The sequence below is a fragment of the Schistocerca piceifrons genome, chromosome 2 (assembly GCF_021461385.2).
Source record: "Schistocerca piceifrons isolate TAMUIC-IGC-003096 chromosome 2, iqSchPice1.1, whole genome shotgun sequence".
Lineage (NCBI taxonomy): Eukaryota > Metazoa > Arthropoda > Insecta > Orthoptera > Acrididae > Schistocerca > Schistocerca piceifrons.
In genome coordinates this window covers 416261104-416288090 of record NC_060139.1, presented here as the reverse complement: position 1 = coordinate 416288090, position 26987 = coordinate 416261104, and positions in this window count along the sequence as shown.

The following is a 26987-nucleotide window of genomic DNA, read 5'->3' as shown; positions in this document are numbered from 1 at the left end:
TTGGTCGAGATCCAATGACTGTTAGCAGAATATGGAATCGGTGGGTTCCGGAAGGTAATACGGATCCCAACGGCCTCGTATCACTAGCAGTCGAGATGACAGGCATCTTATCCGCATGGCTGTAACGGATAGTGCAGCCACGTCTCGATCCCTGAGTCAACAGATGGGGACGTTTGCAAGACAACAACCATCTGCACGAACAGTTCGACGACGTTTGCAGCAGCATGGACTATCAGCTCGGAGACCATGGCTGCGGCTACCCTTGACGCTGCATCACAGACAGGAGCGCCTCCGATGGTGTACTCAACGACGAACCTGGGTGCACGAATGGCAAAACGTCATTTTTTCGGATGAATCCATGTTCTTTTTACAGCATCATAATGGTCGAATGGTCGCATCCGTGTTTGGCGACATCGCGGTGAACGCACATTGGAAGCGTGTATTCGTCATCGCCATACATTGAAAACGTCTGATCATTGGTGGCCAAGCAACTAGCTTGTCACAATACGCCAATCACTACTCTTGATGAACTGTGGTATCGTGTTGAAGCTGCATGGGCAGCTGTACCTGTACGCGCCATCCAAGCTCTGTTTGACTCAATGCCCAGGCGTATCAAGGCCGTTATTACGGCCTGAGGTGGTTATTCTGGGTACTGATTTCTCAGGATCTATGCACTCAAATTGCTTGAAAGTGTAACCACATGTCAGTTCTAGTATAATTTATTTGTCCAATGAATACTCGTTTATCATCTGCAATTCTTCTTGGTGTAGCAACTTTAGTGGCCAGTAGTGTATTAGGAACAGGGATTATGTTCCTGATATTAGTGATTGTATGTTAAAATACTTATAACGCCACCTCTCTTCCTTAAGATGCACAACAATAAAAATTATGTTGTTAGTTATGAAAATAGACGCAATAAAGTGGACATTATCTAGCACAGAAAAGAATTGAGATTTTTTTACGCTGTGTTATCCGATGCCCTTAAGGGTATATTTGACTTTTATTGAATGATACGGAGAAATACAGCACTACAAACTTAGTTTCTGGGAGGGGAACGTGGGGCTATGACCACTGTTGTTTTGTCTCCCTTGGTTAATACATCAAATAAAATAAAATCAGCGCAATATGTGAGTATCGAATTACGAAGGAGCTATGAAAACATCAAAGTGATTCAGCAATAACATTTTTATGATCGTTGCATCTTATTCAAGTGCTAAAATACGCAAATTTCTTTGTTGTGAAATGCAGCTGGATTGTTTCCCCCAAGAAAGTTGATGTCATAAATATTTTTAGGAGCTCTATAGCTCGGTAACATTCAATAACGTTACTGAGATCCACGTTAGGTGCATATAGAACACTTTTAATGCTTTGTTCAATAAGATATCACAATTTTCATGCATATTTCACACGCCACTGTACAGTGCTTTGTAGAGGAATCTTTATAGCATTATTAGCAATCTTTATTCATTTCCTGTACTGATACTGAGCGAGGTAAAATTACTTTAAATTCCTGTGTATAATTCCGCAATCTCCTTCATTGCATCTATATATTAAACGTTGTTATTCTTTTGTATTAGGCCATGAAGTAACTTTCGAGTTATAGTACATCCTATATAGCAACTAACAATGAGTTAAAGAAGTATCTCTTAATAGCATACAGCTAGTTAAACTAACCAGAATGGTTGAAATATACAGAAAGACTGAAAATAATCCGCAGTGTATTTCTAACTCTACAATTATTCCGTCAAGAATTATGGGACAATACATCAAGCTCACTAAATTATAATATCTTTGAACTATATTTTTGATATGTTTTCCCTCCTGAACTAAATATAAAAGTATCTCCACAATTTTTGGAGGGCAAGGAAAATAACCAAAATGGTAAAGTACATGTGAATGGCAAAATGCACGTTAAGAGAATCTGGATCCTTGGTTTGGGAATGCTATCAGTAACACTCTTGTACTGACTAAAATATGATTTGGTTCAGAAAACTTGTATATGATCGTTTTGTTGTTATGACAGCTCTGTAATCAGAAGTACAGTCTCCTTGAAAGTAACTTTAATTTATATAAACTGAGGAAATATGTAAGCAACTAGTGTTGGATGTGACATCAACCGTTGCCGCTACAAGGTACACTGATTGTCATCAGGAATGAATTAGTAGCACCGGGTGACGTTATGTGTTACGGCCACTCAATTAATCTAATATCTACTCTTGTTTATAGCTCTCCTGTCACGGAATCGAAGTGGTTTATGTTGCAGCTTATTCTCCGGAACCCCACTGCCATTTCGAATGGTACTTTTGGACTCTGACCATTTCTTCTACCTGTAATTGCATCCTTGTGTCCTCACTTCTGTTTTATTCCTTAGTCAGACCACTGAACTAACGTTATTTATTTTTGCTTTGTTCATTGAGGCTGAGATGCCACATTTACTCCAAGTTTAAAAACTCTTTTTCTCTGATAATCCCTGCTTCACTAATATGCGACTTGCAGAAATAGTATCAAATGGTCTTGCCGTACACCGAAGATTCTACATGCTCAATCGTTTCATTGTAACGCTGCTGTACATTAATGCCGCTGGAGTAATCGTGAGAGCCCGGAACTGGGGAACTGTAGCATCACCGTTATTCAGTACATTTGAGATTGTATCATCGATGGACGTTCAGTTCGTCAGTAGAGGCAACGAGCGGGCCATTCAAGTCGTTATCACAGCAATGACGGAGCCATTTGGGGAGCTTAGCGTGATGGTGAATGGTTTATTGGCTATTGAAGCTCCCGGTAATGGGTTTCCTGTATCGCCGCTGCACTTTTCCCACTGGCAGATACGGGATGTGTCGCTGCGTCACTTGGAGCCGATAGCGGGATTTATTCCCTTTGTGTCGCCCTCGGGTTCTCCGATCAGTGCTGTAGCAGTCACGCACCAAGCTCTCCTTGTACTTCTAGCTCTAACGTGGACATCCCAATTGCAGCGTGGCCGTATGCAAATTTCCTTACCGTTTTCCAATTTTTACAGTCATCACAAAGACGGCAGGTTATGACTTCAAAACTTCTCAGCGGCGAAATTTCTGTTGGAGCCATGGTGACGCATTACTGGAAGGAACGAATAATCTACTGATAGAATTTTGACCGTATTTCGTCCCTCTGACATAATGAATCCGTGTGGTAAACTGGAATTCGACTCGAGTTCTTTGTCTTTCTCGATATATCGTTTGTTTCCGTTCCTAGCTAGTGGCAGTCTTTCTCTCATTCTCTGCGAACACAACCCTATCCTCCAACTCCGGTACAAGAACTGTTTAAGCGATGTAAATATTTCATGTCATAACTGCATTTCCGACATACCGGGTGACCAAAAAGTCAGTATAAAATTGAAAACTGAGTAAACCACGGAATAATGTAGATAGAGACGTAAAAATTGACACAAATGCTTGGAATGACATGGGGTTTTATCAGAACCAAAAAAATACAAACATTCAAAAAATGTCCGACAGATGGCGCTTCATGTGATCGGAATGGCAATAATTAGCATAACAAAGTAAGACAAAGCAAAGGTGATGTTCTTTATAGTAAATGCTCAATATGTCCACCACCATTCCACAACAATAGCTGTAGTCGAGGAATAATGTTGTAAACAGCACTGTAAAGCATGTCCGGAGTTATGGTGAGGGATTGGCGTCGGATTTTTCTTTCAGCATCCCTACAGATGTCGGTCGATCACGATATACCTGCGACTTCAGGTAACCCCAAAGCCAATAATCGCACAGACTGAGGTCTGGTGACCTGGGAGGCCAAGCATGATGAAAGTGGCGGCTGAGCACACGATCATCACCAATCGACGCGCGCAAGAGGTCTTTCACGCGTCTAACAATTCTGTTTTTTTTTTTTTTTTTGTTCTAATAAAACCCCATGTCATTCCAAGCATGTATGTCATTTTTTACGTCTCTATCTACATTATTACGTGGTTTATTAAGTTTTCAAATTTGTACTGACTTTTTAATCACCCGGTATACCAGACAATTTTATGTCTGTAGATCATCATTCGGAAGCTATGAAGTTATTCAAAGTTTCGCGCTCTCACGATTAAGGTCCACCATTGTTGACACGTTTTCTAACCCATGAGTATGTGTCTCAGAAGCTCTTTTATATATTTTTGTCGTGGCGTGTTGACCTAGCCGGAAAGCTAACTGGTAAAAAATTAGGTTTCAGAAAAAACCGCAACAATTGAAGTGCTGTATACTTAGGTGCTCGTAATTGGCAAAGAAGTAAGGAAAGCTAAAATTAGTAGTAAAAACCGCAGCAATACCGATCAAGGCCACGAGAGCAATAATTGTAATTAAGAAACTGTAAACTCTGCGTACCATATGCTGTGGAACTCTATCCAAAAGTTCACATTCATTCTCGTAAAATGAAATTAGTAATCGTTAGCTTGGGAGTCAGTTCTCACTCCAGTTACAATGTGGTAAGTGATAGGAATTTCTGAACATATTGTACTGGAAAATAAACTCGGTGGCTTTGAAAAATGAGACGTTATTTTAATTGCTGCTTCGAAAAAATTGAGTGATAGATTTATGATTCCGTAACCGACCTGGAGCGAAGGCTCACAAAGTGTACTTCCGTAATGAGTGGACATTTTTCCGGCTGGCTCAGGGAAACTACCCACAGTCCCAAACTGCAGAACCACCATGCGATCCACCATCAGGACTCGAGAGAGTTGTGGCCGGAGGATTCCTTAATACAGCTCAGTCATGGGTGTCGAAACGCTAGTGACTTGCAACGGGAGCAGTTTTACGTAGTCGGGTGATTTACATTTCTAAAACATGATAACAGGTTTACTCCATTTACTGTCTCTCGACCAGTATGTTCACACCATTCATATACGGAATGTGTTGCCGATAATATCCTGTACTAAAAATGTTATCACACAACAATGTTAAATGGCGTCAGGTACGTTTTGTTCTGTTACAGATTCTCAAGTACTGTCACGACACTGAGTTCCATGATGGTATGTATTCATAATTCTTGTAAAGAGAAAATGGAAGGGACAACTGAGACCTGCAGAAATGTCCGGGAAAAGTGTATCGAGATGGTACCAGTAGCGGACACCACTCAAACACTGGCATATTAAACGAGTCCAATTCCATCGAAATTAAAATAATGAGGGAATTTCGTTAATATGAAAATAATAAATCATGAGTATGAGACTGAAACAAAGCCACATAGGTCGACTATCTGATCGGAAGTATCCGGGGACCATGTAATGCGGAACTGACCAGTACATCTCAGGAGTGGTGGACGCCCCGGTATAAAAGAGGTGGGGAATTTTGCGCTGTTAGCAGAAAAGCAGAAAGTGCAGAATGGGTCGATCAAGAGAGGTCGGGGACTTGGAACGTGGACTGGTTATTCGACGCCACTGGCAGTGGATGATTGGAAATGAGTGATTCGGAGCGATGAATGAATCTATACGCTGTGGCATTCCTATGGAAGGGTCTGAGTCAGCGTATGCATGGAGAACTTTACACGCATCATATGCAGTGCCAGCCCTGAAGTAAACGGAATTTGGTGTTAGACTATCAGGGTATTTTTAGTGGTTAGGTTGTGGCGCCCTTATTGAGCTTAAGAAAACACTAAATGCGGAAGAATGAATACATTTTACAGCATTTTGGGCTGTGTATAACAGTCGAACAGTTCGGAGGCGCTGATAGTTTGTATAGGCATGACAATGCACACTGTCATGAAGCAGCATGTGACAGGCGATCGTTTATGGGCAGTAACATTCGTGCAGTGTAGTCGCCTTCCCAAAGACCATACCTGAATCCAATGTAACACATTTGTCGTGCGTTACGTCGCCCGACAACCCACCGCTCTACTTCACTGTCTTCTGTGGTTTCGTCTTTTGAAGAAGAGTGGCTGCATTCCTCCTCAGATATTCAGACACCTCGTTGAAAGTGTCCCCAGTGCTATTTATGCCGTAAGAAAGGTGAAGGCTGGGCGCCCCCAAATTAATGTCCACCAATAGGTCTCTGGATACTTTTGATCAGATGTATGCTTAACGTTTTGTGACAGTCACATGGTTTGTGAAGTACTGAGAGCTGAACAAACATTTACATAAATCATGCCACCTAAGAGCTAATCTGGACATAAAAATCCAACTGAAATGGAAGTGGCTCTCGGAGTTACGTGACGTGTAACATTCTATAGTGGTTCCTGCCTGTACAGGGTAGTCAGAAACCATCTTGGGAGGTTGCGCCGGAAATGATTATTAAGAAAAAACTTCGATACGTTGCGCCATTTCCGAGTTACGAGGGTGAGTCAAATGAAAACCTTAAATTTGTAATAACAAATCGAAAATTCGCGCCCTTATCTTGTAAGCTGTTAAGCGTGCAACAAACAGCGTGCAGAATGGCCTTTAGGTGGCAGCATAGTGCAGATGCACACATACCGTCGCAGTAACAGTATAAAGATGGCCGCCCCACTTGCGACTTGCATCAGGGAAGAACAGCGTTCCGTTATTCGGTTTTTGCGTAGTGAGGGTGTGAAACCTATTGAAATTCATCGACGAATGAAGGTTCAGTACGGTGATGCATGTTTGTCACAGCAGCAAGTCTACGAATGGAGTAGGAAGTTAGCAAATGGTGTGACTTCAGTGGAAGATGCTCCTCGTCCAGGTCAGCCACAACGAGTTGTGACTCCACAGAATATTGCAACAGTTGAAGCCATAGTGAAGGAAAGCCGCCGAGTGACACTGAATGACATTGCAGCATGTTTATGCAGGTTGGTGTCAGCAGGTGTCCTTTTGCAACATGACAATGCAAGGCCCCACACTGCCGGTACAACAGTTCCATAAATCACAGACCTGCATTTTGAGTGTCTTCCTCATCCACCATACCAGATTTTGCCCCAAGTGATTTCCATATGTTTGGACCACTCAAAGACACAATGGGAGGAAAGATGTTCCGTTTTGATGCAGAGGTACGCCACTCGGTGCATGAGTGGTTGTGCGGTCTACCAAAAGAATTTTTTTCTAAAGGAATTTATGCACTTCGTAAGCGCTGGAGGACCTGCATTGTGCGTGGGGGAGATTATGTTGAAAAGTGAAAAGGCTTTGTACCACTTCTGCACAATAAACAATATTTGAAAAAATATTTGAGGTTTTAATTTGACTCACCCTCGTATTTATCAGTAGAGTTATCCAATCGAGTCGTCGTGTGCGCAATTTCAAGCACTTGCACGCACTAAAATGCGGTAATGCACAGACATCTAAAGGTCCGTGAGTTATTCCTTGTTCTATGAAGAGTACTAGTTAAAAATGTGCTTTTTTCGGAAGTGATAAATTTACTCTAGGTGAGCAAACAATGGTTCAAACGGCTCTAAGCACAATGGCACTTAACATCTAAGGTAACCAGTCTCCTAGAATTAGAACTACTTAAACCTACGTAACCAACTTAAGCTTTTGTATCTCCATCCATTTAGCAGGACGTCTCTGGGACGACGGCCGTTTACTATCGTGACAAAAAATAAAAACTCCTACAGCCGTCCTTATGGTTTTATTTTATTTTGTCCCTACCAGTTTCGACGCTTCATTGCGTAATCTTCAGGCTGTATTGGTGCGGTACATGTTGATGTTCAAATGTGTGTGAAATCTTATTGGACGTAACTGCTAAGGTCATCAGTCCCTGAGCTTACACACTACTTAACGTAAATTATCCTAAGGACAAACACACACCCTTGCCCGAGGGAGGACTCGAACCTCCGCCGGGATCAGCCGCACAGTCCATGACTGCAGGGCATCAGACCGCTCGGCTAATCCCACGCGGCATTACAGGTTGATACGATCCCCATGCACAACCCATCAGTTGCTAGCATTACTGGATTCTCAGAAAATGTGTCAGCACGCCAATAATCATGTTGGTAGGTTGACAGTTGATTGTTGGAGTGCTGACACATTATCTGCGAATCTAGTAATGGTGGCAACTAATAGGTTATGCATAAAAACAGCCTGATGACGCAATGAAGCGTCGAAACGGGTAGCGACTGAATAAAATAAAATCAGAAGGACGGCTGTAGGTGTTTCTATTTTTTGTCACGATAACTACCCTAAGGACATCACACACATCCATGCCCGAGGCAGGATTCGAACCTGCAACCGTAGCAGCAGCGCGGTTCCGGACTGATGCGCCTAGAACCGCCCTGCCCGCGATGAGCAAAAGCTACGTTTGTTCGGAGCGAAATCAAGAAAATGTCCGGCGACACTGTCTGCGGCAGCTGCTAGAAACTGCACGCCCGACGATCTGATTGGCTAACTTCAAATTTAAATAACTCGGAAAAGGCGCATCGTGTCGAATTTTTCTCTCAACAAGTGTTTCTCAGTCCAACCTCCCCTTCAACCCCATCACAGGCTTTTCAAAATGTTTCTGACCTCCTTTCGTGTCGGTGTGTGAGCTGCAGTAAAGAGAACCTAATATGGTGAGAATCACCATTTTGTGGCCGAGTGGACTCCCTCCTCCCCGCTCGCGTGTCATTAGGTCGGCGCTTGCAGGACACACGCCGGCGCGGGGTCAGGCCGGTGCGGCGGACGCGGCTGTAGGGGCGGGCTGCGCCGCAGACGCAGGCTGCACCGGCCGCGCGCGCCCTAATGAGAATGTAACGACGCTAATCGGAGAGGCCGCTGCGCTCGTTGGCGCCACGGCCGGCCCGGAACAGCCGCACTGCTAATGTGGCCGGCCACCGCGGCTCCGGCCCTCGGGTGGGCAGAGTGCAGACCTGACTGCACCCCACCGGCTACCTGCCAACATCGCGTACCTAGGCCCTGGGCACTTCCATTACCAGCTGGCTTCTCATACAACGACGTGAAATTCGATAGTCTTCTTATTGCAAAACAGATAAACCGAATTTATAGAAGTGTCTAATTTCCTCTTTCACTTTTCACGGTTGGTATTAACGAATTCTAGCTCAGAGGTTGATTTGAAGTGGAATGATCATACAAAATTAATTGTTGGTAAGGCGGGTACCAGGTTGAGATTCATTGGGAGAGTCCTTAGAAAATGTAGTCCGTCTGTAGTATCGATCACTGGACCGACACTGTGAAGTGGATTGCTGCAAAAGAAAGCTTGACTAACGCTGTAGCCGATAGTGCACGCATTAAGCATACGGGCGTGAAGTCTGGAACATGAGAACTTATTAATGAATAAGAAGAAAAGTATGTAGATGCTTTGTACTTATCTTTTATTTCTCTTGAATACTCGTAAGCTATAGGCACTGATACAAATGGCTCCTTGCTAGTTCGTAGCCATTAACTTCTGATGGCTATTCTGTCTCTCGGCTAATGAGAGAGAAAGGCTTCATACAACTGGGCGATAGCTAGGTTCGCGTACAACTGGTCGGTAGCTAGGCTCTCGTACAACTGGGGGCCGAGTCCACTCTCGTATCACGCGACCTGCCTTGGTGGTGGCGCTAGGTCTGCGATCACAGTGGCGACACGCGGGTCCGACATGTACTACATGGACCGCGGCCGATTTAAGTTACCTAACAAGTGTGGTGTCTGGCGGTGACACCACATTCCTCCCCCGCAAATCGGCGAACGGTCGTGAGATAAGGCTTCCGCCCGCCGTGGGGAGGACCACATGTTGACGTATGCGATGAGGTGGGGAGCCTAACAACAGGCGAGGCTGTGCCACCCGCACCCGGCCATCCGGTCCGAGGGGAGCTAGGAAACGCCTGCAAAACTAGTCCAGGGTGCACGTCAACATGTGGTGTATGCGCCCGTAAAGAAACATGAGGGGCCGAATTGTCGACCTCCATTGCGTCGGGGTAGCCGACGCGCGATGACGTCATGTGGTCCGGAGCGGTCGGGAGTTCCATGGCGGAGGACAGCTGGTCACGGGAAGCGAACGGCGGCGCGTGACCCTGGGAGGCGCCTGGCGGCTGCAGCGATGCGTCGAATGCGGTCGGCGGCGGCGGCGGCTGCTGCTGCTGCTGCTGCTGCGGCGGCGGCGGCGCGTCGCCATGGGGCAAAATGGAAGGCATCGTCGGTAACACCTGGGGATGAGGCGAGCCAGTAGATGGGTCCCCAGGGCGCTGACCGGACGGCACCGTCGCTGAAAGCAGACGGGGAGCGGCAGAACCCGAGCGACGACAGAGGCGCAGCTGATTGAGATGCCGACGCACCTCACCAGAGGCCCCCAAAACCAAATACATCGCGCGGCCGAGGCAGCGAAGAATGCGCCCTGCGAGCCAACGCCGTGAACCTCGATAGTTGCGATAAAATACAACGTCGCCTGGAGCAAAAGCAGGAGTCTGCCGCTGCACAGGAACCTGATGCGGCGGATGCAGCAAAGACATCAAGGTGCGATGAGGACGACCGTGGAGCAACTCAGCCGGCGAGCGACCATCTCGGGGCTGAGAGCGATACGAAGACAAAAAGAGCAACAATGCGTCCTCCCGAGAATGCGACTCTTTCAATTTCAACATCTGTGACTTGAAAGTCCGGACCAATCGTTCAGCGGCACCGTTGGACTGAGGCGAAAACGGCGCGGATGTCAGATGTTGAATACCATTGGCCTGGCAGAATGACTGAAATTCTGCGGACATGAATTGTGGGCCATTGTCGGAAACAATAGTCTGCGGAAGACCTTCAATGCAAAAGATAGCAGACAACGCTTGGATGGTGGCGGAGGACGTCGTAGAAGACATCCGGACAACAAAAGGAAAATTACTGAAGGCGTCGACCAGAACCAACCATCGAGCATTCCAGAATGGACCAGCAAAATCAATGTGCAAGCGTTGCCAAGGGGAAGTGGCTTTTGGCCACGCAAAGACTTTCCGCGGCGGTGCGGACTGTTGTTCGGCACACGCCGGGCACGAAGAACACATTTTCGTAATCGCAGCATCGATTCCGAACCAAGTACAGTGCTGACGAGCAAGTTGTTTCGTTCGCACTATACCCCAATGGCCTTGGTGAAGAAGCCTTAAAACAGAGGACTGTAACGAACGTGGGACCACGACTCTGGACTGATCATTATCAGAACGCAACAACAAAACACCACGTCGAACACAAAGTCGCTCCTTGTGAGCAAAAAATTGGCGAACCAACGGATCCTCGATCCGAGACTTTGACAAAGGCCATTGCGTAGTAACAAAACGTAAAACAGTAGCAAGGACAGGGTCAGCAGCTGTGGCTGTAGCGACACGACGAAAATCAATCGGAAACGATTCGACCACTTCATCGGTTTCCGAATCAATGAACATGCAAGCAAGTTCGGAAGAATCGAATGCTTTATCCTCAGCAACAGGCAAACGGGACAACGCATCGGCGTTTCCGTGCTTAGCAGTGGACCGATACAAGATATCGTAGCGGTACTGCGAGAGGAAAATAGACCAGCGAATGAATTTCTGCGCTGTACGTGGAGGTACAGGCTTGTTCGGATGAAAAAGCGATGTCAAAGGTTTGTGGTCCGTGATGATGGTAAAGTGACGACCATACAAGAAATCATGGAACTTAGTAACACCAAACACGAGAGCCAAAGCTTCTTTCTCTATCTGTGAGTAATTTCTTTGCGCAGACGAGAGCAATTTGGACGCAAAGGCAATAGGGCGATCATGTGAGCCAACTTTGTGCGCAAGCACAGCACCGATCCCGAAATCCGATGCATCTACCATCAACAAAAGGGGTTTCTGGGGATCGAATGGCGTAAGGCAAGTATTAGAAAGCAACGCCGATTTCAACTGGCGAAAGGCGCGTTCACAATCCGGCGTCCAGACGAACGGAACACCTTTACGGCGTAAGCGATGAAGCGGAGCTGAAATGGAAGAGGCATTGCGCACATATTTATGGTAATAATTAATTTTACCCAACACACTCTGTAGCTGTTTCAGATTTTTAGGGGACGGCAAGTCTTGTATGGCACGGAGGTGCTCTGGACTCGGATGTATGCCTTGGGCATTAATGACATGTCCCAGGTATGGTAAGTCACGAGCAAAAAACACACATTTGTCCTTCCTCAAGCGAAGACCATTTTGCCGCAAGACCTGAAATAATGTTCGTAAATTCGCAAGATGATCTTCTTCTGTCTGTCCGGAGATCACTATATCGTCCAGATAGTTTGCTGCAGTAGGGACCGACGCACAAATAGTTTGTAAATATTGCTGAAACAAGGCAGGGGCGGATGCACACCCGAAAGGCAGTCTTTTGAAGCGGTACAATCCAAGATGCGTGTTAACCACCAATACGCGCTGGGATTCGGCGTCCACCGGTATTTGCAAGTACGCATCGGCTAGGTCCAACTTTGAAAAATATTTTCCCGGGCACAGTTTAGCAAAAAGATCTTCCGGGCGGGGCAAAGGAAAAGTAGCAGTCACTAGCTGTGGATTCACTGTGGCCTTGAAGTCCACGCAAAGTCTCAATTGTCCGGAAGGTTTTGGCAAAATTACTAAGGGTGAGGCCCAGAGAGAAGCTTGCACACGTTCAATTACACCCTGTGATTCGAGATCGTGTAACGTTCTTGCGACCTCATCACGCAATGCGTGGGGAACATTGCGCGCCCTGAAAAATTTCGGTTGCGCGTTTACCTTCAGTTCTAAATGTGCTTCATAGTTTTTAGCGCAACCTAAGCCCGGTGCAAAAATGTCTGCAAATTCGTCACACAGCCGAGAAACACTGTCTGTAGGCACAGTCTGATTCACTGATAGGACCTGATTTACAATAGACATGTTAAACAACTTAAATAAATCTAGACCAAATAAGTTCACTGCAGAAGAAGAACGAAGAACGTAAAATGACACAAGTTTTGTTTGTCCCTTGTATGTTGCAAGAAGGCTGCACTGTCCTAACACAGGAATTGTCTGTCCGGAATATGTAGTTAGCTTAACATTTGCGGCACGCAACGGAGGTGCGCCCAGTTGTTTGTATGTGTCGTGATTGAGCAATGAAACTGCAGCTCCGGTATCGAGCTGGAATGGTATCACTTTGCCTTCAAAGTCTAAGTCCACAAAAAGTTTATTGTCCTGTTGACGACAAGAGCGACTGTTTTGTGCAATTGGAACAGACACTGGTACAGAATCACTTGCTAATTGACGTGATTTCCGGCGACGTCGACGCACAGTTTTTGTGGGACGATCACAGTCACTGTTATAGAAAGTGTCACTGGACGAAGTGGAATTAACGACATGAATGTCCATAGGCGAAGGTCCACGAGCCTGAGTGTCCTTGGTTCGATTCCGGCGCGAAGCAAAGGGCCTGGAATGATTGTGATTGTCTGATCGGAGCTTTTTCTGGCAAACACTTTGAACATGTCCTTTCGTATTGCAGAAAAAGCAAATAGCTTGGCGTGACGGGCAATGTTCACGCGAATGTCTAGTAGCACACCGCGGGCATGATTTCACTGCATTTGCGGGCTGGCGCGGCACACCTGGCTTAACACGCGGCGGTCGCTGGGCGGCCGTGCGCGAGGCCCGGTCACCGGGCCGCGGAGCGCGTCCAGCGGGCCGGTTAATGTTACACACGGCTGGCGAAGTTTCAAAAGATTCCTGAGCACAGTCCAGTGTGTCCTGTCTATCCAATATGTCTATCACTTGTTGAAGGGAGGGATTAACTAGTTTCAAAATTTGCTCCCGTATGCGAACATCAGAAACGTTCTGTGCAATTGCATCACGCACCATTGTATCTGAATAAGAAAGACCACAGTCACATTCAAAGGCACAGTCCCTAGTAAGTCCTTGCAATGTTGCTACCCACTCCCTATTAGTTTGACCGGCCGTACGTTTTGTACGAAAGAACGTATACCGTTTTGCAACCACATTAACTGTTTCTTTGAAATAGGCATCTAATGCAGACAAAATTTCCTCGTAGGACAAAGTTGCTACGTCGCGTCGGGGAAACAATTTCACTATCACACGGTATGTGGACACACCGACACAAGAAAGCAAAAACGGCTGCCGCTCATTACCTTGAATTCTGTAGGCAGCCATGTGAAAGGCGAACTGACGAGACCACTCTTGCCAGGTCTCATCGGCTGCCACGTATGGTCGAAAGGGAGGTGCAACAGCGTTCAGTGGCAGCGGTAGCGAAGAAGCGGCGGCGGCCGCATCGGTGTGCAGCGCACGTTGACCCTGGACGAGCTGTCCAAGGGCATCCAGTAACGCCTGCGTCTGCTGATTCTGCAAGCGATAAAATTCGGACAGTACATCTGGAGATTGTGGCGAAGCCATGACACAAATAAATGTAAGCAATCAGAAAGAAGTTTTTACTCGTCGCCATATGTAGTATCGATCACTGGACCGACACTGTGAAGTGGATTGCTGCAAAAGAAAGCTTGACTAACGCTGTAGCCGATAGTGCACGCATTAAGCATACGGGCGTGAAGTCTGGAACATGAGAACTTATTAATGAATAAGAAGAAAAGTATGTAGATGCTTTGTACTTATCTTTTATTTCTCTTGAATACTCGTAAGCTATAGGCACTGATACAAATGGCTCCTTGCTAGTTCGTAGCCATTAACTTCTGATGGCTATTCTGTCTCTCGGCTAATGAGAGAGAAAGGCTTCATACAACTGGGCGATAGCTAGGTTCGCGTACAACTGGTCGGTAGCTAGGCTCTCGTACAACTGGGGGCCGAGTCCACTCTCGTATCACGCGACCTGCCTTGGTGGTGGCGCTAGGTCTGCGATCACAGTGGCGACACGCGGGTCCGACATGTACTACATGGACCGCGGCCGATTTAAGTTACCTAACAAGTGTGGTGTCTGGCGGTGCCACCACACCGTCAACAAAGGAGGTGGCTTACAAAACACTCGTTCGACCAATACTTGAGTACTGCTCATCAGTGTGGGATCCGTACCAGATCGGGTTGACGGAGGAGATAGAGAAGATCCAAAGAAGGGCGGCGCGTTTCGTCAGGGGGTTATTTGGTAAGCGTGATAGCGTTGCGGAGATGTTTAGCAAACTCAAGTGGCAGACTCTGCAAGAGAGGCGTTCTTCCCGCGAACCATACGCGACTGGAACAGGAAAGGAAGGTAACGATAGTGGCACGTAAAGTGCCCTCCGCCACACACCGTTGGGTGGCTTGCGGAGTATAAATGTAGATGTAGATGTACCCGTGATTCACAGTAACTCTCTTCCTGCTGTTTCATATTCAACTCTTTTTCTTTTCCGATTCTCATTCAGGATGACGACGGTTCAGATTGCCAGCCGTAGTTTTTATAAATCGCTTAAGGCAAACGGTTCAAATGCCTCTGAGCACTATGGGAATTAACATTTGACGTCATCAGTCCCCTAGAACTTAGAACTACCTAAACCTAACCAACCTAAGGACATCACCCACATCCATGCCCGAGGCAGGATTCGAACCTGCGACCGTTGCGGTCGCGCGGTTCCAGACTGAAGCCCCTATAACCGCTCGGCCACCGCGGCCGGCTTAAGGAAAATATTAGGATTGTTTGTATGAAAGGAACGTCACATTTCCTTCGCCAGCCGTAGACTGTGCTCCAACTTTAATGAACCGTTCGTCCGTGCGATAGCAAAGACTAATCGACGTTAATTTCCTTATTTACTATCTCCGAAGTGAAAGTGATGTTTTGTTTGTGTCTTACGTCTTTGCGACTAAAACGAGAAACGAATCCTGAACTTGTCCGATAAACGACGTACACTCTTTGACATAAAACTTGACCGGCGGCCGGCCGCTTCAGAGGCTAAGTCCGCGCCGATCGCGACATGCGACAAAAAAACTGGCCAACTCGCTAATTTTCTAAGTCCGGTTATCTGCACAATCTGGCAACACTGTAGACTGCGGCACTTCCTGGAGGAAAACTAGTCCCATGATAGAGAAATTCTAGGCTGGTTACGCCTGTGGTCTAGCGGTAGCGTGCGTTGTTTATGCTCATAATGTCAGTGGATCGAGAGCAGCTGGCATAAAATATTTTTATAGCCTCTTCTGTCTGAATGCTGAAGACGTGAATGTAATGGTAGCGCAGATTCAATCTATTTCGCTTTGTGACACACCGATATCAAAATTTTATCCAGTAACGATTTTGCGGCAGATTTCCTGCAGACTGTCCTCCTCTGGACGCCGTATGCGGCAAAGCTTCGGGATCCATTTGCTGGCTACTGGCAGCGGCCGTGGCGACAGCAGCGGCGCTGCACTCCCCCGTTCTTTATCGAAAGCGCCTGCTACCGCTCATTGCTTTTGATGATTTAAAACTCTTTATTATTAAATGTTGCTCCACAGAAAATTTCTACAATTTCCATTCACGCTCAAAAGCAGCGGAGACAGACGCCCTGATTAGTAGGCGGGTATTATATTACATTAATCGGCAAGAGCTGAGTATGGGCCGAAATTAATTTTATAGACTGGGACGAAATTAAACCACCTCACTACATTCGATGAATTTATAAATGCTTCATACCTCGTTTCTTTTCCTTTCAAACTCAATTATTTGTGCAACTTTTGGTCAATGTTTGGATGTTTTCGTCAAGCCAGAGTGAGCGTCTGTGGTGTAAAGTGTATTACAGTTCTTGTTTCATTCCTTATGGTAAGTCTATGCGATAAACTGTGTGAATACCTTGCAATGCATGCTCTGTAGCAGTGCAGGAACACTGCACATTTGGAGTTCCATGTATGGGTTCATGAAGTATTTATTGTTGATCGGAAGTGATATTTAAGGTCATCAGATTTAAACCAGAATAATTTGTCGTTTTGAAGGTTTCAGAGAACGGAAAGGAATTGCTAACGCCGATGTTAGAAAACGTCTACAGTTAAATGCTATTGCAAAAATTTAGAAGAAGGGAACTACATTAATGAACATGTGCACTTCATAAACAACCTTCTGACATGTTAGACCTATATGACGAACAAAGCTCAAATTTATATCGTTGACAGTCGGTCCTTACAGTGAAGCACCTTGGAATTTGCAAAGCAGAAATCCATGATATTAACTTAATTTACTAAGTCGAAATCGGACGAAGATTGATGTTTAAAGGCATTCTTCAGATTTCGCATAAGAAATTTTTACTAACGGTTTGCAACTCCATTAATTAAAATGGAAAATAAAAGGTTGTAGTCAGCGGCTTCTACCGTGATTCGAACTGCTGTGTCTTATAGTACAAGCACTGCAACGCACAAGGGAACCTCTGAGCTAACGACACACTGTCAGCCAGAGGCGGAATATAGTCACTGCGATGTTGCCTGAGCCTCAGAACGCAACCTTAAACACACGAACAGAGGAGGTGGAGATTACTGTTTTAACGTCGCGTCGACAACGATGTCATTAGAGACGGAGCACAAGCTCGGATTAGGGAAGGATGGGGAAGGAAATAGGCCGTGCCCTTCCTAAGGAACCATCCCGGCATTTGCCTGAAGCGATTTAGGGAAATCATTGAAAACCTAAATCAGGATGGCCGGGCGCGGTATTGCACCGTCGTCCTCCCGAATGCACACACAAACAGGTGTTACTTTTGTGAAGAACGCCGTTCTTGGAGTCCAGAAATTAAATATACTTTCTAATTGTGTCATCTTGCAGTGGATTATATCGTACGAGTCTTCGATGTGGAAAACGAATGTCAAGTGAATTTAGCGAGGTAACGCCGACCTACACCCGGAAGTAAATGCACTATCAGAGTGTTGACAAATACTTGCTACGACGCTGCCATTTCTAGGCTCTCTGACGAGGCAGCTCTTCAGCGAAATGCTTGCCGTGATTCTCCGATACGGTTCTTCAGAGTGGAGACGCGCGCGCACGTTTGGTTTTTATGCGGCGTTCTCCTCTGATGATTTCTGACGTCGCCTTGTGGGCTATGTATACATATGAGACATTCAATTATCATTAATCCAGAATGATACAAGTTTCAGCTTCCGGCGTGGAAGAAGGCTGTTGACGCCGACATTATATCATTTCAACGTAGGGAAAGCAAAACGGATCATTCAATGTTTCTCATTCAACATAAAGCATGTGAGATAATTTTCCGTAACGTTCATAATCATCTAAAAATACAAACGAAGTAAAAATACACCGGAAGCTTATTCGAATTGAATATAACGCTTTGCACCTCGATGTCGAATTTGTCCACTTGTAATCTTTTGCAGCATACACATAGAATGTCATGATTACCACGAGAATGAAGAAATATGTTGGTAAGGATGGAAGCAAGAAGAGACGCAGTCAACAAATATTCTATTCCTCATGGCATTCATTTCATTTGACACGTAAGAAGAGGTAAAGCGGGAATTTACTTTCGTTAACACGAAAGATATGCCGCACATATTGATAACGAGGAAGTCTGCGTCTTCATACGTTTCCTCCTTGAAATCTGTATGCTCTATTATATACTAAGTAGCCCGATCATTGTTTCAGTAATGTTACCCTCTTGTTTGACCCCGTAACGATGAACAGATTCCAAATGCATGTCTCCCTTCCTGCGTTGTTTTTTGTGTTTTATTGCTTGGAATTCCTGAAGCAGACCACTGTGCCTTCCCCCCTCGTGGGTCAGGTCTCAAAACTAAACCGCTTTGTATCCAATGGCATAATTTATTCAGACAGCATCAGCATAGGACTATCAAACAAAGCCTTCCATTTACAGTTGCAGCACTCTAACCAGCACTGACCAAAGTGTAATCCACGGTCATGGTCCTAAATTACCAGCTGTCTGCTACTGTGGCAAAGTCCGTACTACACTGTCGATTCCGCAGCACCATTTTATCTGGTAACACTGTGTAATTGCACAGTTGTGCTACCAGGTCTGTCCTCACACTGTCAACTTTATGTATCTCACTTCTCCTGTAGCGTAGATCACGAGGAGCCGAAGTAAATGAGTGTATTCTGCATGACGTAACATTCAGTATTCCCTTCTTTCATAGCCACTCTTCATGTGCATCGATACCAAATAGGAATGCGAAAACTCTTGCGAGTGAGAGAATGACAATAACAATCGTAACAAGAACAAGCAAATAATGAATTATGTTTATTCCAACGCAGAAGGAGAATGGCTTTAAATATAAAAATCTGTATCTATATCTATATCCATATCTATTGATCTTTGAGTTGGCACATTGTAAATATATTCTTAGCATTTAGTTACTGAATTTAGTTCTGGATGTTTGCAGAGAAAAGGAAAAGTCGGTACTTCTCGCTAGTGTAATATAATGTGAACCAGCAACTACCCTTTCCTTAGAACACGACTCAAGCAGGTCCTCAAGTAGGTAGCAAGGCACTGCTGCATTCTGTTCCCTGACATTGCTCTGATGACGGTTAATGCAGATAGTTCCGATTATGAAATACAAAACGTATTGCAGGTTAGTTCCTAGGATAGTAACATTAAATTTGCGTTGTAGACGGCACATGAACGTGACGACTATCCATATTACTCATCAATATAAAAAGACAATATTATGGGAATTTAGCAGGATTACTCAAAATGAATTCTGAAATTGGGTGACTGACTGCACAGGTGCTAAACGTCGTCAAGAGTATACGATGTCCTAATCGCATTAGGAATATGAAGAACGTCTTCGACAGCTCGCAACTTTCACATTGCTATCTCCACCCTACTCCAGACAGCCCTCGGTGGAGTTGCACTACGTTACCGATGTTATGGAAGGCCTTCAAACCGACAACAGACCACATATTGAAAAATACAAGCTAATTCTCTTGCAGCGTAAGCTTATTGTAACTAATCTAAAAATTATTGGAGAGGAACATTGTCCTATTCAAAAAAAGTAAAATGTTGCACACTGTTGACGTCAAACGGACATTATCTATGTCCTGTCTTGTGTCCTACTCATCTATAATATCAAGTGTACTATGAAAATGATTATATATAATGGATGATAGGGTAATGCATTGATACCAGATGGTGGGGACCGGCCGGTGTGGCCGTGCGGTTCTAGGCGCTTCAGTCTGGAACCGCGTGACCGCTACGGTCGCAGATTCGAATCCTGCCTCGGGCATGGATGTGAGTGATGTCCTTAGGTTAGTTAGGTTTAAGTAGTTCTAAGTTCTAGGGGACTGATGACCTTAGAAGTTAAGTCCCATAGTGCTCAGAGCCATTTGAACCATTTGAACTATTTAACACAAAATGACATTAAAAATTAAAGTTATTCACGAGCAGCTAGTTGAGAATATGTATGAACATTAAATGACTCGACGAACTGAAATAATATGACGAAGAGTTCAGCGCTCACTGGGAATAGAGCCCCACACATATCGTTGTTGACTACACACAAAGAGACGTCAGCTACCGAATTTTTCTCCACCAGCTGCTCAGAATAGCATCTTGAACTTACAGTCATCTCGCAAATAGTTCTGTGTCTCACTGGGAGTTAAAAACGTCAGATATCGTTAGTGTTGACAACGAATGAAAATACATTAAAAATCAAAATTATTATCCACCAGCAGATAGGTGTTCTCATGACAGAGCTTGATAATACATAATTAAATCTTTAGTGCCGGGCCAGGATTCGATCCCATTCACGCGTAATATGTGAAGGTGTTGAGGAATCTGCAGTTTTGAACAAACAGCAAATTGTAGCCGAGCTGTATTGCCACGAAGGGATCAAATTCCGCGTTAAGGGCGGTCTGAGTTGCATTCCCAGTTTAGAACCAATTTTATCGACATACAGAAGCTCAAATAAAAGATGGAATAAGTGTCCTGTGACCATACATAGCGTTTGTGTCGTCACTTGAAATAAATAACTAGTATAAGAAAGGTTACTGGTGATAGAGTTTCTACATGTCGCCACTCCAGACTTTATTGTGGTTCAACCTACCGTCTACTTGGTAAAGGAATATCATCTTTAATGTGAATTTTCAGACCACGCAGCCATTATATCTCCTTCACTTGATGTAGCCAGGAGAGAATGGAATCTGTCTCTCCCTATCTAAAATCATTGATGGAAGTGGGAATCGAACCCAGACCGTAGGTATAACAACGTACCATCCGTCCACCAGACCACGAAATCCTCTTCTCTACGACTCATTTTTCTATCGTAACGCAGTTGCGCCACACTGGATGAGAATTCTGACACAGGCTCCCTGTAGTAATTTGCAGCATGTTCAGTAAATTCATTTACTTGGTTGACCGAATCACCATGAACTAGCTGCCTCGGCTACCCAGTGCATACATTCGACTATTTTGTAATCACAGAAATAAAATCACGTAACTGCCACCTACACACAACTGCCAACAGTGTAGGATGCAGAAGTTTAAATAGGAAGTGTTCCTTTCCACTTGAGCTATTCTATTGCGCTATCTGTTACTAGAAAACGTCGTTCAGTCCAAAAGAAAAGCTGTAACTGTTTGTCTCTCAGAAGTCAAGACCTGGCCATATGCATAATCTCACAGTGCTGTGGAATCCAAAAGTTCTGGAGGAATAGTTGCCGAGCTCTGGAGCTGCTGTAACTACGTGTCAGCTTGTAGCATAGATACGATGTCGCGAGTTCGAATACATTCAGTGCTACATTTTTTAAAAAGCAAACCTGCTCTCTGCTGAAGGTATCAATCTAATGGAATTTTGAACATAATTCCCTTCACTTCTCAACCCAATGTAGTCGCATGTGGACAAAGGGCTAACTACTGTGACATTTTGTTCTATTCAGGTTTAATAGACAGCAGGCAGCAGATGCATCTCGAAGATGTGCAGGGAGAGCGCATCGTGCCATAATATGTCAGAAAAGTATTTTCTACATTAGCCGTCGTGTGGTAGTGATATTTTAATCTTCTTCAAACTTTGTTTGACAGCTTTAACTCAGAACAAGTTTTCTACATGCATGTAATCAATAAACTGCATGTGCATTGTCAGACTGTCATAGGTAACATCTGAGAATTCGCATATATCGTTGATGATTAATTTCTCTCTCATGTTTACTATTGTTTTAACAACACTAAAGGAAACCTTACGAAAATTGTGCACTGTATTATAAGAAATGAAATAAAACTAACCATGATAACCTTACGACGAAAGTATCTGTACACAAGCATGCCTCTATCGACACGAATTAGTAAAATACTACTCACTTAGATTTTGATTGGGTCTGTGTTTAATTGGTATGCTGTGTCATACTCAAGAGGTATGCAAATGTGGCATTTCAGAAATATAGTTCCGTATTCCTAGAAACCCAAAATTCGCTTGTCAGCAGCGGAAAGAGGCCTTACCTGTTGTGCAGCATTGTAAGTTTTTCAACATTGCACTATGAGCTGAAAGCATTTTCTTGCGATTTCCTTATCGATGTTTGATCTGACGGCTTGTAGTTCTTTCACAGAAGGGATAAAAACGCTACAGTCAGTGAGACTGGAACTGCGAACCGTAACAGACGCTTCTTCACAGGTCAGCACGTTACCACAGAGCTGGCGAGGAGGTATGGGTCTTAGCTTCCTAGTACGAGTGCAATAGTAACTAGAACTCGTAAACCGCTATTTGAAGGTCGAGATTAGTTGCGGTTTCCACCCGCAACGACTTTCCTGGGCTGAAAACCGTAAATTTTCAATCTTTTGTTACCCTTCAAGCGATAATAACTCAGATTATTCAATGGAAATGACAGGTAAAATCATGTGAACTTTTAGGCTTAATTCCGTGCACACCAGGAAGTAACTCGTCGATCACAGAGTTGCCAAACATACGTTGCCTTGTTGCCAAATCTCAGTTACAGTACCGGCAGGAAGAAGACGAACCGATGTGATCCTACAGCGGTCTGGGAAGTGACCATAGCTGGTGTCTCCAAGTCACGGCTGCTACGGCCTGGAATACGTAATGCGTCTGATTCGCTTTCTGTAACTAGGTTTAGGGCCTGGAGCGTAGTTACTAATAATACTCAGAACTGACTGCAAACTGAGCATCATAAATCAGTAACTCTCATTGTTGTTTTTATATTTCTTTCGTAAGTGTACTCAAAACTAAGAAAGTCATTCACAGGCGTTTTCGTGCCTCGCCGATAGTCGAGCACAACATACAAATAAAAAAAAAAAGAATGTGTGTGTGTGTGTGTGTGTGTGTGTGTGTGTGTTTGTGTGAGAGAGAGAGAGAGAGAGAAAAATAAAAAGCAATGAGAGAGAGTGTAAAAAATTGTTGTAAAGAAATTGAATCATGGTATTTAAAGAAATCTTTCATTAAAATGACACGTTCCACATCATTACGAAATGTCGTATTCATGATCTATGGAACAAGAGTTAATCTAATGTAATCTAATCTAATCTAATCACATCATATTGATGATTAGCCATGAAGAGTCATGACTTACCGAAATTTTGGCCAATATCAGTAACCAAATCTAAACTTGAAAATAAAAGACGACAATTTTTGTAATAAACCGTGACTCCTATCAAGACCCTTTCGTCCCTGTTATCTAACCACGAAAGATGTCTGATATACCTCCATTCTGAAGTAACAAAGTGTGCATGCATTTAAAGATGAAGTGCATGATGTGAGGTTCTGTGACGGAGATACGATCCCAACACGTAATCCGATTGTTAACTAAGAAAAATCAAATGTTACGTATCGGTTTTTCTTACGAGCCGCTAGGTGTCTGAATCTAAAATAAGGATACAAACTTTTGTGCCTAAGCGACAATCGAACTGCACACCTACCGTGCATCCACGAATATAGCTTAAGTATCAGTTGCTTACTCATGAACAGTAAGATGTGTGCGTGTTTGACCAGAAATAACGACACCTGTTGCGATTGTTGGAAACACATGAACAGACATTGAAATTGCGCGTTAATTTTCACTAGCAGGTGGGTGTGCACTTGATAAAGCTAGAAATGAAATTATGAATATTTTTGTACTGGATCAGGTTTCAGACCCACATACTTACCTTTGGAGGAGACCTAGAGAAGATTGCAGTCTTGGGAAAAGGAACGAAATGACTGAACTATACTGTTCCGAGAGATTCAGATCCTCGAAAGAGGAGATACGAATTCGAATAACAGTCCAGCACCAAATTTTTAAACGTCTCTAGTTCAATCAAGTACAAGTAAAATAAGAGCCCTGTCCCTTTAAATGGCTATCGGTTCATCAAATAAAATAAAATTTTCTAATGTAAGTAAGCTTACTGGCGACTGTATTTCTGTTTACCATGAATTCCGCTGTGTCATTTCCCAACGTAAACCGGCTCTGCCCAGTTGGTAATGAAGGAACGTGATGTTTAATGCGGATTCTGGATTATAACGTCTTTCTCTTGAGGTTACCAGAGGTAAAATAAATTTGTTTGTGCCTCTTAAAAGTAAATGCCTGAACCCACGCATTGCACCTGTGATAGCTCGTTCCACCATACCATTGTGGCCACATTACCCAGCCCCAAGAGTGTGCTGTAACGGATGATGTGCTTAGCTTACAAAATTAGTCACGGTGGAAAAAATGCGAGTCTATTAAATGGTCAAGTAGAAGCAAGCTTCTGACGCAGAGATTACGCTGTTCTCATGTCAGCAGGATGTAAAGACTCTTCTAGGCATCATAGGCTGGATGTAAAGCCATTTTGATTTTTCACAAATTCAGCAAATTTCTTAGTTCGAGAAAATCCACTGTGAAGTGTGAAGTTGCCGGATAATTCGATTATTACTGTTATTATTAATATCATTCTATTCATACCGCTGCTGTAACACAAGTGCTTGAACATCATTTAATGCATTTTGGTCACTATAGATGTAGTTTCCCAAGAACAGGTTCTTTTCCTGTCTACGGAATCCTTTTCATGTTAATATCAAACACCAGCAATTACTCGTAGATTACTTTAAAACTAAAGTAATTGACGAAGACGTTACTTGGTAACAAAAACGCACTGCCTTTCTTCATTTACGTTCGCCTAGAAATGTCTATCGAGTACTGACAAACCAAAAGGCAAGAGATCTTACTGCCTTCCGATATACGTTGCTGTTAGTTCTTCCACATGATTTGGTCGACATGACCTGTTTCAAGTTGTGTATGACAGACAGTGTTTTAGAAAATCTATTATTTCCCTTTGAAATAAACAGAAGTATTTTCATTCTAAGCTGTCCAAGTACAAAATTTTCGCAATATTAGTTCAAATTTAATATTCGCTTCTATAATGTAGGAAAGTATTTCACAGTCGCAAAACTCGCATCCGAAACGTTGACCTTACACTTAGTCGCTGACCATAAATTCTAGCTCAGAGTGACACCAGTTTAAATAACCTAATGTAGCGAAGACTGTTTGCCAGTGCTCTTTCTCACCGGAAAATACGCAATTCACTCATTTGGCTCCATAAGTACACTGTAACAGTAATTTCTGTGTGAAATTTGTCAGCAAGCTTTTGCCTTCCAACCGGCAAAATACGGCAGAGTACGGCCGGTAAACAATTCACAAACCACGATTTAGTGCCAATAAGACGATTTCTTTATACATTGTCGAAGCTGAGGGAATTTAGTTTCTGCTTAAATCGTCTTAAGCAGCAACGTTCACAGATATCTCTAATAGGAAATAGCTGAATATCCAGGTACTAAGGTTGTAAAACAAACTTCCCACAGTTTGTGTCAGGTTGATCTTTTCGTCTGATAACACTGCTTAAGTATTTTGTCTAAGAGGTATCACAAGTAGTATCCCAGTAGCTGTGGGAATCATTGGTTGAAAACGAGTTTAACACCAATGGGTACAGTGCTGCTAAATTTTCACAATTATTATCAACCTAAGTCTGAGTTCATCCACAAACTGAGGCGTATTTATAATATTGGAGCTAGACTGTGTATCCTTGTCTTTCTTGAGTGGTCATTGGAAGGCATTTACACACACGTATACAATACTATGAATACTTCGAACGCTATGGTTAACGTTGCTCTCATAAACTACTTTTTTTTTAAATTCTTCTGGGTCTTCAGCGTGCAATATGTGTTGTAGATACAGTCTCAGACCAAAAAATTGACCGCCGAGTCGTTCACGTAAGGTGGACAATACAGTCGTGCTCCTCTCAGAATTCTATGTCTGGCAATATGCTCGATCTAGCAACATGTAGACTGCGGCACTTCCCAGAGGAAGTCTTGACTCCAATCTTAGTACATTACTCTTGACTACGACCGTAGTCTTGAGGTAAAACGCGAGACCAGCTAATATGATATTGTAGATTCGCTTGAATTACATTCATAGCTTCAGCACCGAGAGGAAAGGGGCGATAAATATTTTGTCGATATGTGCTTTCGGTCGCCAGACGTCATATTAGCTGGTCTCGCGTTTTACCTGAAGACTACGGTCGTGTTCCAGCAGCGGTACGAATAAAATGATAGTAATAATAACAGTAATAATCGAATTATCCGGCAACTTCACACTTCACAGTGGATTTTCTCGAACTAAGAAATTTGCTGAATTTGTGAAAAATCAAAATGGCTTTACATCCAGCCTATGATGCCTAGAAGAGCCTTTACATCCTGCTGACATGAGAATAGCATAATCTCTGCGTCAAAAGCTTGCTTCTTCTTGACCATTTAATAGACTCGCATTTTTTCCACCGTGACTAATTTTGTAAGCTAAGCACATCATCCGTTACAGCACACTCTTGGGGCTGGGAAATGTGGCCACAATGGTCTGGTGGAACGAACTATCACAGGTGCAATGCGTGGGTTCAGGCATTTACTTTTAAGAGGCACAAACAAATTTATTTTACCTCTGGTAACCTCAAGAGAAAGACGTTATAATCCAGAATCCGCATTAAACATCACGTTCCTTCATTACCAACTGGGCAGAGCCGGTTTACGTTGGGAAATGACACAGCGGAAGTCAAGGTAAACAGAAATCCAGTCGCCAGTAAGCTTACTTACATTAGAAAATTTTATTTTATTTGATGAACCGATAGCCATTTAAAGGGACAGGGCTCTTATTTTACTTGTACTTGATTGAACTAGAGACGTTTAAAAATTTGGTGCTGGACTGTTATTCGAATTCGTATCTCCTCTTTCGAGGATCTGAATCTCTCGGAACAGTATAGTTCAGTCATTTCGTTCCTTTTCCCAAGACTGCAATCTTCTCTAGGTCTCCTCCAAAGGTAAGTATGTGGGTCTGAAAC